This window comes from Dendropsophus ebraccatus, chromosome 2 (assembly GCF_027789765.1).
Source record: "Dendropsophus ebraccatus isolate aDenEbr1 chromosome 2, aDenEbr1.pat, whole genome shotgun sequence".
Classification (NCBI taxonomy): domain Eukaryota; kingdom Metazoa; phylum Chordata; class Amphibia; order Anura; family Hylidae; genus Dendropsophus; species Dendropsophus ebraccatus.
In genome coordinates this window covers 129,694,953-129,713,100 of record NC_091455.1, presented here as the reverse complement: position 1 = coordinate 129,713,100, position 18,148 = coordinate 129,694,953, and the positions used below count along the sequence as shown (strand labels likewise).

Genomic DNA, 18,148 nt, shown 5'->3' with positions numbered 1-18,148 from the left:
TTCGTTTTTATTTTTAGCCACTTATACGCAAATGTATATTACATCTCCTGCCAAGGATAATTTAGAGTATGTATGAAATGTTGCTGGCACACATACTGGAAAACTTGGCAGTAGAATTACAGTATAAAATACAGCTAGATTTTGCCAAAAAGTTTGTTCCTAAACATGAAGGTGGCAGTGTTACAAAAAGTAATGGAGCCAGTATATGATCTAGTGTGACTAAAGAAAATATAGGAATTGTCTTGCCATTTTTCTGCCTTTCCTTAGTGTGGATATGTTACAGAGCAGACATGTGTATGTACAATGTCATATAATTTAAGATGTCAGATGGTTTGTAACAGAATTTCCTTGACAATTAGTATGCAAATACAAGCAGTGTTAGGATGAGAACATTTTTTTAAGAGATCACTTTAGGGTGTGGAATTAGTAGCTTTAGTCTGTATACACAATTAAGTCTAGTTAGGCTTTGATAACTGACTCTGCTTATTGTAAACAGCCTTTGTTTTGCCACATTTAGGGATGGACATAGTAGAGGGCCCATGTGTAAGAAGAAAAAGGTATGGGGGACATTTATGAAGGGTCCACCCGAGGCATATGCCAGGGAGAAGGTGCAGATTCACCCCTTCTCTCTGGCGTACGTCTGCTGTATCTCCCGCTCATTTGATGGGCAGGCAGGAGGGGCACGGCAAGGAGAGGCTCCTCATTGATCGTGAAATAATGCAGAAATCATGATCCAAACCTACACGCAGGTGCTGGCCGCAGGTTCAAGTGCCTGGCCAGCTGGATTCACTAAGAGTCATGCGCCTCTTAGGGAATTTGGCTGGGGGGGAGGGGACAGGGCCTAATTTAAGACAGGCGCCAGTCTTTATAAATCCCCCCTGTGTTACCACCATTGTTACTAACAGCTAGTTTGTTGGGAGTGAGGTACTCATCATCATGTGTGAGCTCATTTCTTGGAATTGCGACAATAGTAGTGCCTACCTAGTGAATTGTAATGCTATTTTTCCATTTTTACCCTGCAGGACCAGATGATTCTGAGCAGTTACAAATATATATTGGTTTTTGACCACAATAGCAATTACCGTATTTTTAAGGTTATAAGGTGCACTTTTTACCAAGAAAAAATCTTGCTAAAAGCCCATGCATCTTATAGTGCGTAGCCAGAGAATCACCAGCCAGGCATCACCAGACCTCCCTGACTGTTTCACCAGAGGTGCCATACTTAGTCAATGAATGCTTGAAAGGGTGAAGGAAGGTGCTACACAAAACCACCCATAGAAGAAGTAGTGGAAAGGATGAGGTGGACAAGTACAGCTGTCCTACAGCACCCATCTATGAACAGTGTTCCACTACTGTAGAAAGCCTATTAAATGTTGCAGTCAAAATAGTGAGGTAGATCAGCTGGTAGCTAAAGTAGGCTTCAATACTGGATAGAGTTGCCAGGTCACAGGTCAAATAAAGCAGTGAGAAAAAGCACTTGCACCATATAAGCTTGTATGGATAATAAGAAAGACAACAATGCCGTGAAAATCACCTATAGATCTACTGTAATATATAGCCCAAAGGCCACACAACCTTTCCACATGTGTTAAGAACAAACTTTGAAAGTTAACTAAAACAAAACACGTTATCCAAATATTGCCTCTTAATATTTTTGCAACCAGTGCATACTATTTCTTTGACCTACATCCAGGAAAAAGAATAAAGTAAAGAATTGTAGAAGCTTTCATGGAAGTTACTGCAGACCTGCCAGTCAATTACACCATCCTCCTTAATGATCTGTAAGGCAGCCAGAGACACATGTGCTAGCCATCGAAAGCACAGTGCAGGCATCTGTATTATAAAACAGTAACTTTACATGAAGCTACAGTGCTCTGTATGAGCATGAGGCAAACAATGGGTAATGAGAGCTGAAGATTTTAGTAGATTTAAAGGGAACCAATCAGCCCGTTTGAGCTGATATGGTTCCCTTGAGCATTGTATAAAGCACCTGGAGCGGCCACGGCACGTACCGGCCACGGCCGCAGCAGGTGCTTTTAACGGAGAAAATGACTTTTATTCCCCGGCTCGTGTCTAGATACGAGCGGGGAAGTAGTCATGGTGGGCGGCTCCCCGCTCGTATCTAGTCACTGCGCTCTGCCTGTCAGCGCACTCGGCGGGATGATTGACAGGCAGAGAGGCCAGTAACGAACCTCTCGGCCTGTCAATCATCCCCTCTGAGCGCGCTGATTGGTTCCCTTCAAGGCTGATTGGTTCCCTTTAAGCTGTGTAGATATTATGTACATCAGTATTCAAGGGGTATTCCCTTTTGGACATTAATAGCACATCCACAGGATATGCTATAAATCTCTGTAAGATGCATGTTCCAATACCTAGACCTGTACCTATCGTAGCTTGCAGACCACCTATTGATGATAGTGGTAGTTACAAATACAGCATAGCTTGCTGTTTTAGGCTATGTTCACACTACGTTTAACAGCATCCGTTGCATTAGCAACGGATGCTGTTAAACTGCATAGCAATAGACGCTGTTAAAATGCCAGCCGATACCTTTGTATCTTTTTTCGTTTTTGCGTTTCGAGGCATAAATTGCCCCTTTGTCAAGTAGGAGATGTCTCTCCTACTTGACAAAGGGGCAATTTATGCCTCGAAACGCGTTGTTTATGAGACCATTAAAATTCCTTGTTTTACTTAATTAAACCTGAAGCCGTGAAGCGCCGTCATTCTGGCTCCTGTGGTCCCCGCCTACCCCGAGGATCCGACACTTCATCTACCAGCCAACCTATGAAACACCTACTAAGCAGGAGGGGATGGGCCACAAAGGTGGGACAACACTATTAGACGTTTATGGCTTATACTGTATATATGCCATAAATGTTCAGATAGGAATAGTACTTGGAGCATCATATGGCTATGTTCGCACAACATCAAAAATAAAGAAAAGGGCGCCGCTTTTGCTATCTAACCCCTTAGGGACCAAGCCTATTTGGACCTTAATGACCAGGCTCATTTTTCAAAAACTGACCTGTCTCACTTTATGCGCTTTTACCTCGGTGATGCTTTAATGTATGCAAGCAATTCTGAGATTATTTTTTCGTAACATATGGTACTTAGTGGCTAAATTTCGTCTTGTGTCTTTTTTGTGAAAAACATCAAAATATGAAAAATTTGCACTTTACGAACTTTGAAATTCTCTGCTTCTTAAAAAGAAAGTCGTATCACATAAATTAGTTACTAGGTCACATAAACAATATGTCCTCTTTATTCTGGCTTCATTTCGTAAACATATTTTACTCTTTTAGGGTGTTACAGGACTTGGAAATGTATCAGCAAATTATCAAATTTCTTGAAATTTCCAAAACTGATTTTTTTAGGGACCAGATCTTTTTTTAAGTGGGTTTAGGAGGCTTGTATACTTGAAACCCCCATAAGTGGACCCATTTTGGAAACTAAAGACCCTAAAGAATTAATCTAGGGTTATAATGAGCATTTTGACCCCCCCAGGTATTAGAAGAAAATATTTAAAATTAGAAAGTAAAAATAAAAAAAAAAGGAATTTTTCCAATTTTTTTTTAGTTTCAAATTTCTCAATTTCACGAAAAACAGGAGAGAAAATGAACCCCAAAATTTGTAAAGCAAGTTCTCCTGAGTACAACGGTACCCTATATGTGGGCATAAACCACTGTTTGATCAGACAGCAGGGTTCAGAAGGAAAGGAGCGTAATTTTGCTGGAGCGTAACAGCAGTTAGTATTGGTTATTAGAATAGCGCAGTTGCTATAAATTTTTTTTTAATGAGATTACAGGTAATCTGGGGTGGTGACGGGCAACCTGGGGGTGTTTACTTGCTATCTGGGGTGGTGACGGGCAATCTGGGGTGGTGTGAGCAGTCTGTGGCAATCCGGGGTGTTTATGGGCAATCTGGGGGTGTTTATGGGCAATCTGGGGGTGTTTACTGGCTATATGGGGATGTAACAGACAACCTGGGGGTGTTAACTGGCTATCTGGGGTGGTAAAGGACAATCTTTGGGTGTTTACTGGCTATCTGGGGTGGTAACGGACAATCTGGGGGTGTTTACTGGCTATCTAGGGTGGTGATGGGCAATCTGAGGGAGGAGTGACAGGTAATCTGGGGCAGTTCCGGGCAATCTGGGGTGGTTATTAGCAATCTGTTGTGGTTACGGGCAATCTGGGGTGGTTACTGGCAGTCTGTGGTGGTTACGGGCAGTCTGTGGCAATCTGTAGTTGTTATGTGCAGCCTGTGGCAATCTGGGCTGGTTACAGGCAATCTGGGGGTGTTTACTGACTATCTGGGGTGGTTACAGACAATCTGGGGGTGTTTACTGGATATCTGGGGTGGTGATGGACAATGGGGGGGGCAGGGTTACGGGCAGTCTGTGGCAATCTGGGGTGGTTATGAGTAATCTGAGCGATTACAGGAAAACTGGAGTGGTTATGAATAATCTAGGGTGGTTACAGTTAAACTGGAGTGGTTATGAATAATCTGGGGTGGTTACAGGTAATGTGGGGTGGTTACAGGTAATCCGGCGTGGTTACAGGACCACATCGGGTAGTCCCCGATCATTGCCCCACGCTCTCCGCCACCTCTGGTGGTGGAGAGAATGGGAGTTTGATCTTTTTTTAGGAATCCATTACTGTGAACATTAGAGTTAATCCGGGCAGGGGGAGGACATGTATTCATCTTCTCTCTCTGTGGATTTAAAATGTTAATAATGGCGATCGCCAGTGTGGGGACCAGCCCCACACTCTGCCCCAACCCCTAAGCGACCTCTGGTAGCTGAGAGGAGGGGGCTGCCGGCCTTACCGCCACCGCTGCACTATTCTGTGGCATCGCAATAAAGAGCTGATGCCAGCAGAATTGAGCCTATTAGTGACTGCCGTAAAAATCCGTATCGGCGGTCACTAATAACATAATACATGTATTCTCTGGGTCACTACGGTTACGGCGATACCACATTTGTGTAAGTTTTTTTTAACTATTACCACTTTGGTGCAATAGAAACTATCTTCCTGGCAAAAACTCACAAAAACTGTCGCCACATTGCAAGATCCATAGTGTTCTTATATTTTGCACGACAGAGCTAGTTTTGGGATTATTTTTTGCAGGAAGATCTGTAGTTTCTATTGATACCAAGTTTTATATGTATATGACTATTTGATCTCTTTTATGACGGATTTTCTAAAGCGGATTGATAAAATGCAGAAATTCTGGTACTTTTTTTTTTTTTTTACAGCGTGTATCGTGCGATATAATAATTGATACAGTTTTATAGATTGGGGTGTTACGGAAGTGGCAATACCAAACATGTATATGATTTGTGTTTTTGATCTATTTTATGTAACGGTTTGTGGTAGTATATGTGGAATGTAATGCATTTTTTATTAAGGGGGGAGGGGCTGGGGGGGATTTTGTTTTGGTGCACTTTTTTTTTTACTTTTACACTAGTGTACATTACTGTACACTAGTGTAATACTTTGATCACTTATACAATACACTGCACTACTACTGTAGTGCAGTGTATTGTTTAATGTCACCATCCTGCTGACAGGCAATAGCCATAGCCATACCTGTCAGAAGGATGGCATATCCATGGTAAGCCCGGGGGCCTTCATTAGGCCCCCGGGGTTACCATGGTGACATTGAGGGACCAGATGGCGCCGCGGGACATTGCGATCACGTGAGTATATAGCAGCGGCACCGACCGGGACCCACCTTAACCTGTTAGATGCCGCTGTCAAAGCGTTTAACGGGTTTAACTACCCGAAGAGGAGGATTCTCCGCTCTGGGTAGTTTTAGGGGGGGGGGGGGGTCCGCGGCAGAACTCTCAACTTGTGTCCCCAACTTCCTGGTGAATAACAAACTTTTTGCCAAAGTACAACGCTCAAAATGCCCTAAACTTATGAAGGTCTCATGGTATGTTGGGAGTTTCTGAGAGGACAAGTTATTAATAAAGGGAAATAACCTTAAAAAGCAAACTGATGGTTGTGTAAAGGCTTCTTGTGGCTGCAGTCTGTGCTTCACAAGCTTTTAGGAAAAGTACGACCATTAGCCCTAAAAGTCCATCAATACATTTTTCGACCATGTTCACACAATGTATGTTTAGCTAAATATAAGTTGTATTTGAATGAATGGAATCCCGGCCAGAGCGTATACACATGGTGGGATTGATCATCCTAAAAAGGTGTATTTTTTGGCGGAAAATGGCCAGATGCTAATAAATTTATTCGCAAATGGCCGTTTGGTGAATAAATTTTTGAATCGAAACATTTTTTGCCCGCTGCACCAGGGGGGCGGGGAGTGGGTGTGGAGGGGTGGAACGGGGGTCGCAGACTCTGGGTCCGCTTAATTTATAACTTTTCACGCCGAAAAATGATAAGGAAACCTAAGCCAGCTCTGAGCTGGCGTAGGTTTCCTCGATGCACACACTGGTGCGCATGGGATTTATGTAGAGGCAATGAGCCTCTACATAAATCGGCGGAGTGTGGGCGATAAAACGTCGGACTTAATGAATGTCCCCCATAGTATACATTCTGACCGGGATTCCATCCGGCCGCACAAAAAAAAGAGGCATGTCAGTTCACACAATGGTTCTCTGGTGCGGAGAATTGGGATGAGGGCGCACACGCATGCGCCAGCATCCGAATTCACCAGAAATGAAGATCATAGGGCCAGTACTGCAGTACCAGCTGGGATGATCTTCACTAACACTGGCTGGTCACAGAATAGCTAGTGTTATACCATGTGTGAACATGGCCTTGTACAGTGCCAACAGTTAGAAAGGAAAGTTAGAAAGGAGCTGTTAAGTTGTGCCTCATATCCTATTATATTTAGAGGGCTGTAGACTTTAGGAAAAATGCTGTTCCTTCCTTTAAGTTCCCAGCACAGCATGCACTGAAGGTCTGCAACTATTGTAATTGGAGGGTGCATGGTACACTGGATGCCTATGTGGAATATGTCACGCCGACACTAGCGATGGCACAAAACCGCACCAGGGAGCGGAGTCTAAGGGGCCGCTGGTTTTCACCAGAGCCCGCCGCAAGGCGGGATAAGCTTGCTGCGGCAGGCGACCCCCAGGTCGCTACCCCTGGTTTGGTTGCTAGTGAAAGCAGGCGAGGCGAGGCAGGAGCAGTAGGCAGGAGATGGTGCTGGCAGAGGTCTGTAAGCGTAACCGCAGGTGACAGGCTGAACACAGGAGCGATGGTGTGACAGAGGAGCAGGAACCAGGAACAAGGACTGGGGACCAGGTAGCAGACAGGAATCAGGAACAAGGACTAGGGACCAGGTAGCGGACAGGAATCAGGAACAAGGACTACGGACCAGGTAGCGGACAGGAATCAGGAACAACAGGGAGCTGGGCCAAACGCTATGGGAAGCATGTAGAGGCTCCAACACCTGGAAGGGGGCAGGGCTGGAACTTATAGGGGAGTGATAACATTCAAGCCAATTAGGAGCGCACTGCCCCTTTAAATCTGAGACAGCCGGCGCGCGCGCCCTAGGAGGCGGGGATGCGCGCGCCGTCCGGCACAGCGACGGGCAGGAGCGCGGTGAGGTGAGGCACCCCCCGGGGCCGAAGCAACAGCAGCGCCGGGTCCCTGCATATGGACACCGGCTGCTGCAGAAGTAGGAGAGAGAGAGTGCGGCGGCGGTCCGGAGCACGGGACGCCGCCGTGGCCCTAACAGAATACCAGCATGTGTAGCTCTCTACGAAAAATACTAGAATATAAGAAACAAATGTTTCTACAGCTTGACCACTGCCATTGCCACAACAAAGTGACTAATATCACCATACAATTACTAAATATAATCCATTATATAAAGACCTGTAGTTTCTCCATACACTGACCTATAGAGAGGTAGATATCAATGACACATGTTTTTTCATCCGTTTTGCAAAGAACAGATGAAAAAAACGGTTTGCAAAAATGTAGTGTGAACCCAGCCTTAGCAGCGGTGGGTGGTACTGAAGGGGCTGGCTTGCACATGCAAGGAATGCTGGCCTCAGTAGTTTTAGACCTCACAGGCAAACACAATATGAGGCTATGTTCACACTACGTATTTTTAAGTAAATCTACGGCCATTGTTGCACAGTGCAACAACGGCCTTGATTATTACAATAAAATACATTACATTGCTGTCTATGGGATCCAGGGCAGAGCGTATACATATAGTGAATAGCGGCTCCAGCTGCTCGCTCCATAGTGTGCTGTGGGGAGTTCTGATGCGGGTGCGCATGGATGCGCCCGCATCAGAGCTCTGCAGCCCGAAAGATCATCCGGCCGGTACTGCAGAGACCGGCCGTTCCGTGACCCGGCCGGGTCACGGAATGGCCGGTCTCATACATAGTATGAAAGTTTCCTGAAACAGGAAGTGAAGAGAATATGGATAATAGGGAACAGCTCCACAGCAGCTACAAAAAAGATCATATGGCATTGAAACTTGGCAGGGATATTTAGATAAGCCTAAGACACAACACCAGGAATTTTTATTATTTTTTTTGCTGATAGTTGAAGAGCACCTTTGACAGATCAGATGGTTTCAATGTTATGTCTAGTCAGTGTATGAATTAAACATGATTATGTCTTATAAAACTGAGCACATCAGGCTGTCAGGAAAAGAACAGATTTTAAGATTATTTCTTAACTTTAAATTGTTAACATACCCTTTTGATCTACCTGCTTTACAAAAGTGATTTTTTTTTATGTCAACATGCCGAGTGTAGAAAATATCCTGGCTACCTTCCAGGGTGTGATATATTTGTACTCAGCCAAGGAAAACAGAATTAAATCATTCCCATTTTATTTTACTCCAGTATACCCTTGGTGTACTTTTAAATTATTACAGTTGCTAAGATAAGTCTGCCACCAGTATTATCCAGTCAGCTCCAAAGCAAACAATTTCCTTTTTTTCCATGTGGTTAATGCTTTCTCAAAATAATGATAGTCACCTAAGATAATGAATAGCACAGCATACGACCAATGTACAGTAGGTAAAATTTTATGATTATTGATCCTCCTACTACTACTACTACTACTACTAGCTAGCTAGATGAATAAGGATGCCCCTACTGATCCAGGTTTTAAGTTTTTAAGCTAAATGTGGACTATAATGAATGAGAATGTAGGACTTCCCTTAGGCCAGGTTCACACTATGTTTTTTTCATCCATTTTTGCAAAAAAAAAAACAAACAGATGAAAAACCGATGCATTTTTTTGCATCCATTTTTCCATTGACTTCCATTGTATAAAAAAAAAAAACCAGATCAAAACATAATGCATACTTTGATCAGGTGATATGACGTAGGTAGATGCCCCCCAATTGAAAAGTCAATTCTGTATTGACTGTTGTAGTGCTCATAGCTATTATACGAAATGGGTACTACACATGTGCAGAAGCAAACTACTGTACTTGCACGGATGAGAACAGGACTGATTTGATTTCTGAGAATTGTACAACCTTAGCACAGGGATATCACAGGGAATGCTAAGATTTTTTCTACAGGCACAAAGGAGCTAGGCAAAGGGATATAGATATCTAAAGAGGAGTTCAGTGCTGGTTAAAGGGTAGAAATTGCTTGTCTCTGAAAAGGATAAAATATGTAAGTTGTGGGAATATGTAGTTTGAGTAGGTTAGAACTGAAACTGTAACCCTGTAAACAAGTAGATTTGAGTGTCATCAAATTATTAGAAAATGATTTTATTTAATTACTTTAACATCACGTCAACCTAAAGAGGATTTAAAAAGTTTTCTAGAACAGACAACTCATTTAATGTAAAGTGACAGCACAAATCCATGAATAACAACACTATCAATACAAACACAGGGAGGTCAATCTAATATACTTTTATATTAAATAGATGCATATTTACAATAATATAACAATGCATCGATTGATATCCCTGCAATCCTTCACTTTTCATTCATACAATCTTTTTTTAAATCAACACTGAGACTTAACAACACAATAGTAAAACTAAGCATAATGCAGGGTCTTTGGTCTTTACAAATTAGTAAAATATATAGAACTTCTAACATAATATTAATGGAGAAAGAACAGTATTTTCAATATTTAATATTTAAAGAAACTATTTATTATTATCATTACATTTTAATCTAGCAATATTTTACCAAATTACAATCAGGGTGAAGTATAAATGCCCCAATTTAATGATTCTAAACAAAATAATAATGTTATCTGGAATAACAGAATGGTCTGGACATTATTGCTGCTTACATGTACTGTATTTTGGCTCTGTAAAAATTCACAAGGGAGAACAAGAATGAAAAGCATTGGTTTACTTACAAGTACATGGAGAAATTCCCATTCAATCAAACATCAGAGCTTTCAGAATGTTCTTGCAAGTGTTTCATTAGATGAAGTATCTTATTTAAATGAAGGAAAAGCCCACCCCCTGTACTGTGTATGTAACTCCTCTTCAACATATCCTGGTACAGATGTAATTCTCTGGAACTCTAAAAAAAAATCTCTGTTGAGTTAGGGGATGAATACACCATGAATTTTACATGCAAAAAAAAGGTTTGGGCAGTTTCATTCACAGTGCCTACATATATGAACGTGCACATGTTGCAGTCACATACTTTCTCTTTGGCTGACATTCTGTAGTAATGTCAGTGTTTGATTTGCATTTCTTAGTTAGTCTACCTATCCTTATGACACATCCTTATTTTGCCTCAATATTTGTAAGCCAAAAACCAGGAGAGAGGAAAAAAAAACTAAAAAAAAAGTATAATAAAAAAAATTCTTCTATGTTTGCATCCAGAATCAATGTTAAAAAAATATTTTTTAACTGTAAGAGAAGTAGATAATCGGAACAAAGTTCCAGAAGTGGTTGGTAAATCTACAGTAGCTTAACTTACCAAACATTGCCAAACATGCCTGCTAACTATCTTCTATGTTGCGTATATGTAACTCTTTTATATATTTGTAAGTCCTGTGAAAGTGACCTTATGCTTTGTAGATACCTTAAATTGCTCACTAATAGAATACACAGTAGGGACAACAGAGGGGGTCAGAGGTATCAATGTAATTTAACATATCTTGACAGTGACAGGGGTTTCAAAAGCTAGAGCTACTTTGATAAGCTGATTGTCGGAAAGTCTTTACCATTTCCAGTTGGAACAACTCCTTTAACTCAGTTGTTTTCAATATGACTGCTAAAAAATGACTATACAAATCCAATATAGTTAGTAAGAGTGATAGTCATAAGTAAATACTAGAAACATCTAGGCTCAAACAAGCATAACCCTGCCGAGATCATAAAAATGCATTTTTAAATGCAGGCAAAAGATAACCTAGCTATGACTATGAAGTAAATGGTTGAATTGTTATATTCATTTCTTCCCTTCTTTTAGCTGTGGTGCTTTACAAGAACTATTAACATCTTTAAAAATACCTTAAAGGCGCAGCACACAGGGGGTCTATATACTACTGGGGAGCACACATGGGATCTATATATACCTGGGACAGCACACAGGGGGGTCTATAAACTTCTGGGAGAGCACACAGGTTTCTATAAAGAAACAGGAGAAAATTAACACATTGGCCCAGATTTATGAAAGGGTATAAACAATACACTGGTGTAAACTGGTCAACGCAAACAAATCACAGCTCCTCTTTCATTTTCTCAAAGCTGAAAACTGTGCTGTAATTGGTTGCTATGGGCAGTTTACACGAGTGTATATTTTATACCCTTTGATAAATCTGCCCCATAGACTCAGCTTGGGTAGGATCTTCCCGGCAAAAATCTGAAGCATTAAATAGACTGGACAAGACTTTCTTAAATGGCAGTAAGCAAAAAGCAGTCAGGGATTTTAGGCATGTTCTGAGTTATAGGTTTCCTGGTGAAGCAGTTGATTAGTCAAGCAATAATTTTCAGACTCTCTTCATGAAGGGACTAGTAAATCAGTTTCGGCTCATCTAAAACTGGTGCCACTTTGAATGCAGTATGTTTTGTCAATTCACTGCAGTAAGCATCTTAGAAAACACCCTTTCTTAGACCCTCAATCCCAGAAAAAAAACATGTCCACTTGATAGAACTTGTAATCTTCAACAGAAAAATGTGGAGCTGGATCAGGCATCACTGGAGAAAGTTTAGAGGTTTTAGATGGCTCAAAAGCACACAGGAATACATCCAGATAGTAGTGCGTCCAGTAGCGTATTATAATAGGTCAGTTTCGGGCGGTAGCCCGGGGTCCTGAGCTCTTGGGGGGCCCATGACCACTCAAAAAACGTATACTTCTGCCATGATTTGCAAAGAAATCACATCTTTTTTTGCCAAAATTTTGCACAAACAAGGGCATTATTACATTATCCATCCTGTACTATGAACACCATGCTTGCACTGCCATAGTTACAGTAGGGTGGGGGGCCCAGGCTTGGTAAACAGCCCGGGGCCTATGGTAAAGTTAATCCGCCCCTGATTGTGTCCCGTGAAGAATCTAAAGCACTAGTGTAAATAGTGCATGGGCCTAAATAGGTTATCATAATCTTTACCATTGCAACACTTAATCTATAAAACATAGAGTACATAAATATATACATAACCATTTTATTACCTTCAGGTCTAGACAATGAGAAAGTATTCTATTGTGTATCTTGCAGTGGTGTGAAATCTGCAGCAACATCCACATTTCATGCTGATTTTGCTGGAGATTCTCCGCTGATTTTACGACTGCTACATTGCTAGTAGTGAAAACTACAGTATAAATATGCCAAAAAAATAGCAACATAATGAGCAATCTGCCATTTGGAAAATGTCTGTAGTAAGGGAATCACTTTTTTTCATCTACTTGCCTGCTATTATAATACATTCTGAATTTACATGTATAAATCTGCAGTATTTCTGCCCCTTGAGGATAAAAACATTTCCATAGAATTTTATCTGTAAAATGATTATCTACTTCTACTTGTATGTACTAATTCAGAAATTTTTCCTGGAATCTGGCTACTGAATTCCCTTCTTACAAAACAAGAAAACTGAATTCCCAGTGAGGTATCTTAACTAGAAGTAATATCAGTTATTCAAGATGTTGTTAATTCTACTGAAAATTCAGAAAATATGTTTTAAGGATAAATGTATGTCATGTCCCCGCCACTCCCCAGGATTGATATGTGGCCAAAATCTCATTCACAGCCAGTTTCCCTGCTCATTGCTATTACCCATGTGAGCATACACTGACTTAAAGGGCCAAAGCATTTAATCTCCACAGATTTTTCAAGGGCCCTCTCCCTATCATCTTCTGTCTGAGCAATATATATATATATTTTTTTTAGGTTCCTCTACTGTGCTATGGTGCTTATCATTTATCTATATTTTGGTGTTGATCAGGCTTGTATTCTCACCACATCATGCTGTCTACTACCTGCCTTGACCTTCTATCAGCTTGCCATAGCATAAAGATCTTGTTCTACTGTGACTATTTGTCTGTATACTAGAGCTCAGCAAGTACTAAAATGCTTGAAAGCTCCATACTCAAGTAAAGCAATGACCCAAATGACACAATTTTCATTTTTGCATTTTCATTTTTTCCTCATCCCCTTCTAAGAACTATAGCACTTTCATTTTTCTATCTGCTAGACCCCAAAAGGAGGATAAGTCAGAGATCATGCCAGCCCACGCCGTGAACCTCTCTAAACAGTGCAGGACCGTATCCTATGACAGAGGAACTGACCCGGATATATAGTTACATAATTACATAGTTAATACGGTTGAAAAAAGACACATGTCCATCAAGTTCAACCAAGGAGGGGATGGATACAGGGAAGGGGTGATAGGTTCTATACATATGCATTTATATTATTTTGCTCTAAGAACTTGTCTAGGCCGGTTTTGAAGCCCTCTACTGTTGTTGCTGTGACCAGATCCTGTGGTAGACTGTTCCACAGATTCACAGTTCTCATGGTAAAGAAGGCTTGTCGCCTCCGGAGATTGAACCTTTTTTTCTCCAGGCGGAGGCAATGCCCTCTTGTCCTTTGAGAGCAAAGCAACCATAACAAAGGTCTACGCAGTGGCGTCACTAGGCATAATCATTCGGGGCCTAAGCCCCAAATGAATTCTGCCTAGCCCTGAAAGTTATTTGCTGCCGCCACCAGCCAGTGCTGGATTGTCAGCAGCCACAGCCCCTGATCCACACCTCGGTTTGGCTTATCTCAGTGAGCGGTACCTGAGGGCGCAGCTTCAGTGACGTCACCCGTGCATTGGATGCGTGCATCGTGGCGGATGGCTGCGGCGCACGAATCCAATGCACGAGTGACGGGTGACCACTGAAGCTGGGCCCTCAGGTACCACTCACTGAAGGAAGCCATGCTCCTGCCCAGCCTCTCTTGATGAGTCCACCGGGGTGCAGCTTGGGGACCAGGCTGAGCTTCTGGCACACACAGCCTGTATCAGGCCAGAAGCTCTGTATCAGCTGCAGCCCTGCGGTCCCGGACTTTTCTCCTGCTCTGCGATGTTGTCACATGTGCGCACTGACAAGCAGGAGGGAAGTCCTGGACCGCGGGGCTGCAGCTGTGAGCTTCCTGCCTGATACAGGCTGTGTGTGACGGAAGCTCAGCACAGCCCCGAAGCTGCATTGGGGGGAAATGGGGGCCTGCCCAGCCTGCCTTTGCTCCCCCTTGCACCCCCAGCTTTTCCCCTGCCCCCTGCTGCTCCCTCTGCCCCCTGGCCTATCCCCTTGCACCCCCAGCTTCTCCCCTGCCCCCTGCTGTTCCCCCTGCCCCCCAGCTGCTCCCCTGCCCCCCAGACTCTCCCCCTGCACCCACCAGTTGCTCCCCCTGCTTCTCCCTTGCCCCCCAGCTTTTTACCTTCCAGCCTCTGGCCCTGAATCCCCAGCTTCCCCCCTGCCCCCTACTTCCCCTGCCCCCCAGCCTCTCCCCTTTCACCCTCCAGCCTCTCCCCCTGCACCCCAGCTTTTCCCCTGCTCCCCCTGCTCCCTGCTTCTCCCCTGCCCCCCAGCTTTTCACCCTCCAGCTTCTCCCCCTTCACCCCCAGCTTCTCCCCTGCCCCCCTAGATCCCCTGCCCCCCAGCTTCTCCCCCTGCCCCCAGCATCTCCCCCTTCATCCTCCAGCCTCTCCCACTGCACCCCCAGCTTCTACCTTGCCACCCTACTTCCCCTACCCCCAGCTTCTCCCCTGCCCCCCAGCCTCTCCCTCTTCACCCTCCAGCCTCTCCCCTGCACCCCAGCTTCAACCCTGCTCCCCCTGCCCCCCTACTTCTCCCCTGCCCTCCAGCTTTTCACCCTCCAGCCTCTCCCCCTGCGCCCCAGCTTCTCCCCTGCCCCCCAGCTTCTCCCCCTGTCCCCCAGCCTCTCCCCCTGCACCCAAGCTTCTCCCCTGCTCCCCCTGCCCCCCGGAATGCTCCCTGGACACATGACTATTGAAATAATAAAGGTTTGTCTGCAATCCTGATGAGAAGCCCTATCTAACAATATGTTTATTCCCGACCCTGTTTTCCTTCTGAAAGGGCTGCTTTAAAGAGTCACTGTCGTATTTTTTTTTTTTGCAGAAATCAATAGTCCAGGCGATTTTAAGAAACTTTGTAATTGGGTTTATTAGCCAAATCTGCCATTATCTGCATGTAAAAAGCCTTTTCCCAGGTCCCCCCCTCCTTCCTCTTTTTCATCCACTCTGAAAAATCTGAAAATTGTGACTTGTTGCAGGAGACGTACCCTGTCTGTTCTAGGGAGAGGGGAGGGGGGAGGAGGAAGGAGGGAGTTAGCCGGCAGCAGAAAGCAGATAACAGAGGATTACAGGCACGGAGCTGGGTGACAGCTGTAATCTGAGCTCAGACAGGTCACTGGTGACTGTCACAGGAGATATCCCGTGAGGGATTTGTAGATTAACTCTTTGTTGTCCTGTTTTGGTCTTTTCTTTAGCTCTCTCCATAGGAGAACAATGAAGACAGGGGGGAGAGCTTCAAACTGCTTTTTCATGATAAAAATGCATTTTTCGGATAATAAACCCAATTACAAAGTTTCTTAAAATCGCCTGGACTATTGATTTCTGCAAAAAAAATTTCACGACAGTGACACTTTAAGGCTCCCTGTTGTGCTACAACTTTTATACTAGCTATTTCCACCAGCTGTGTTACCATTATTGCCTTTATTTATTTAAAGGGGTATTCCAACATAAAACTAACAATTTTTCCCCTACATTCAGCACTTGGCTCTTTCCCGCATCTCCATGGACATACCTGCAGCTACTCAAAGCAAGGGAGCCACGGGCCAATATGGATATCCTGTGGATAGAGGGCAAGTTAGTTTTATGTTGGAATACCCCTTTTAACTTTTACTTATTGAAACTAATGTTTATAATGTTCAAGAATTTTAAATAAGTATTATATAACTCCCACATCTTAAGCTTTTGGCAATATCATTACACTAGGTACATAATATTTTTTCATGGTGCAGGTTCCTGTCCTTGTCAGTATTCCTCTTTATCGATGGGGTTAAAATTAGCTACATAACTTTTTAAGTTATATATGTGTTATGAAGAATACCCAGATGAGCAGCTTTTACAAAGGATACAAATTTCTCTTGACAATCACTATTTCTCAGGAAATCACAATAGACCATGTGAAAATGATTTTGTGCTTATGAAGTTAATTTAATCAAGATATTGTTCATATTGTTCAACTTATCTTGGCTTCACATGACTGATGACTTTTTCAAGGGAACTCTTCGTCTTTTGCAAACTTTATGTACAAACAATTACAAATCTCCAGATTTGTAAATATGTTGCATAGTAGCGGCTAAAGCCCTTTCAACTGTTCACACCAGAGGAAGGGGGTGATAATTTATCATGGCCACTGGAGCAGTAAACTCTGCCAGGGCAAATTATCAGAATGTCTTAAAGGCAGTCTGGTCAGATAAAGGAGAAGTGAATTACTCCAATAAGATGATACCTATAAGTCACTGGATTTAACTAAATTGCATTCTGCACAGCTGATACAGAACTGGCGTTTACAAGTATATGATCACTATAGGAAGGAAAAATTTGGCTTTGTATAGTGTTTTATATTCAGTAACAGAATGATTGTATTCTTCAGACACTATGTGGCATTAATATGTGGTCATGATGAAGGGCTTTATTTAATGCCCTAAGCCAGGGGTCTCAAACTTGAGGCCCTCCAGCTGTTGCAAAACGACAATTCCCATCATACCTAGGACAGCCAAAGCTTCGCTTTTTTTCACTATTTTTGCACTTTGATTTTTTCCACTTTTTTCATTGTAATAGCAACTGCAACTAAACGAAACTATACCCTATCAGACTCCCACTAGCTACAATTATTCAGCCGTTATAGCACGGTTTGTTTTAGGTTCAGTTCATACGAATCCGAATTTCATGAAAGTTCCTGGATCGAGCCGAACCAAACTATTTAAAAGTTCGCTCATCCCTATATTTGATCAAACAGAGTGTAACATGTCACCACGTTAAGGTGTCCTGAGATATGTGGTCCTAATCTAGCATTCCCACACTAGCAATGGCCTCTCATGGGCTAACATTAAGCCTACAACAGGACATGGGTGGAGTGCAAGCCAACAGAAGGTAGCCACTTACCCACATACAACAAAAAAAACTGATATGGGCCGCACTCCAATGCCTCTGTTCACAATGTAGATTGCATGCCGTTGCAGTGTGGTCCTCTCCCCACACGTTCTCCCAATTGGTACGGGTCTAAACAATCAGACCTGGACCGATCAAAACTCTTGACATGTCTCTATGACATGTCAAAAGTTCTCTCAGATGGCAATGACACTTTAAAGCGTATGTACCTTCGGCCTGCACCAGCTAGAAGTGGAGGGGGGGGGTGGATGTGGAGAAGCTGTACTCATATTTGTAGTCGGTTTTCCTACATCTAGTACTTAGTGTTATGAAGGTCACCCAGCTTTCCCAGCATCTTGTAGTTAGTATGATGGTGGTCACCCAGCTTTCCCAGCTTCTTGTAGTTAGTAAGATGGTGGTCACTCAGCTTTCCCCAGCATCTTGTACTCAGTATATTGGTGTCACCCAGCTTTCCCAGCATCTTGTAGTCAGCATGATGGTGGTCATCCAGCTTTCCCAGAATCTTGTAGTCAGTATGATGGGGGTCACCCAGCTTTTTCAACATT

At 43.0% G+C, this 18,148-nt stretch overlaps 1 protein-coding gene across 1 annotated transcript in view; it reads right to left on the bottom strand.

Moving 5' to 3' along the window:
* LOC138783528 (collagen alpha-6(VI) chain-like) overlaps positions 1-10,367 on the bottom strand; it is a 125,823-nt gene extending 115,456 nt beyond the window's left edge. Inside the window, exon 1 of the mRNA XM_069958329.1 lies at positions 10,322-10,367. The gene's annotated coding sequence lies outside the window, so the exon portion shown is untranslated. The remainder of the gene's footprint in view (positions 1-10,321) is intronic.
* Positions 10,368-18,148: the final 7,781 nt, after the last annotated feature.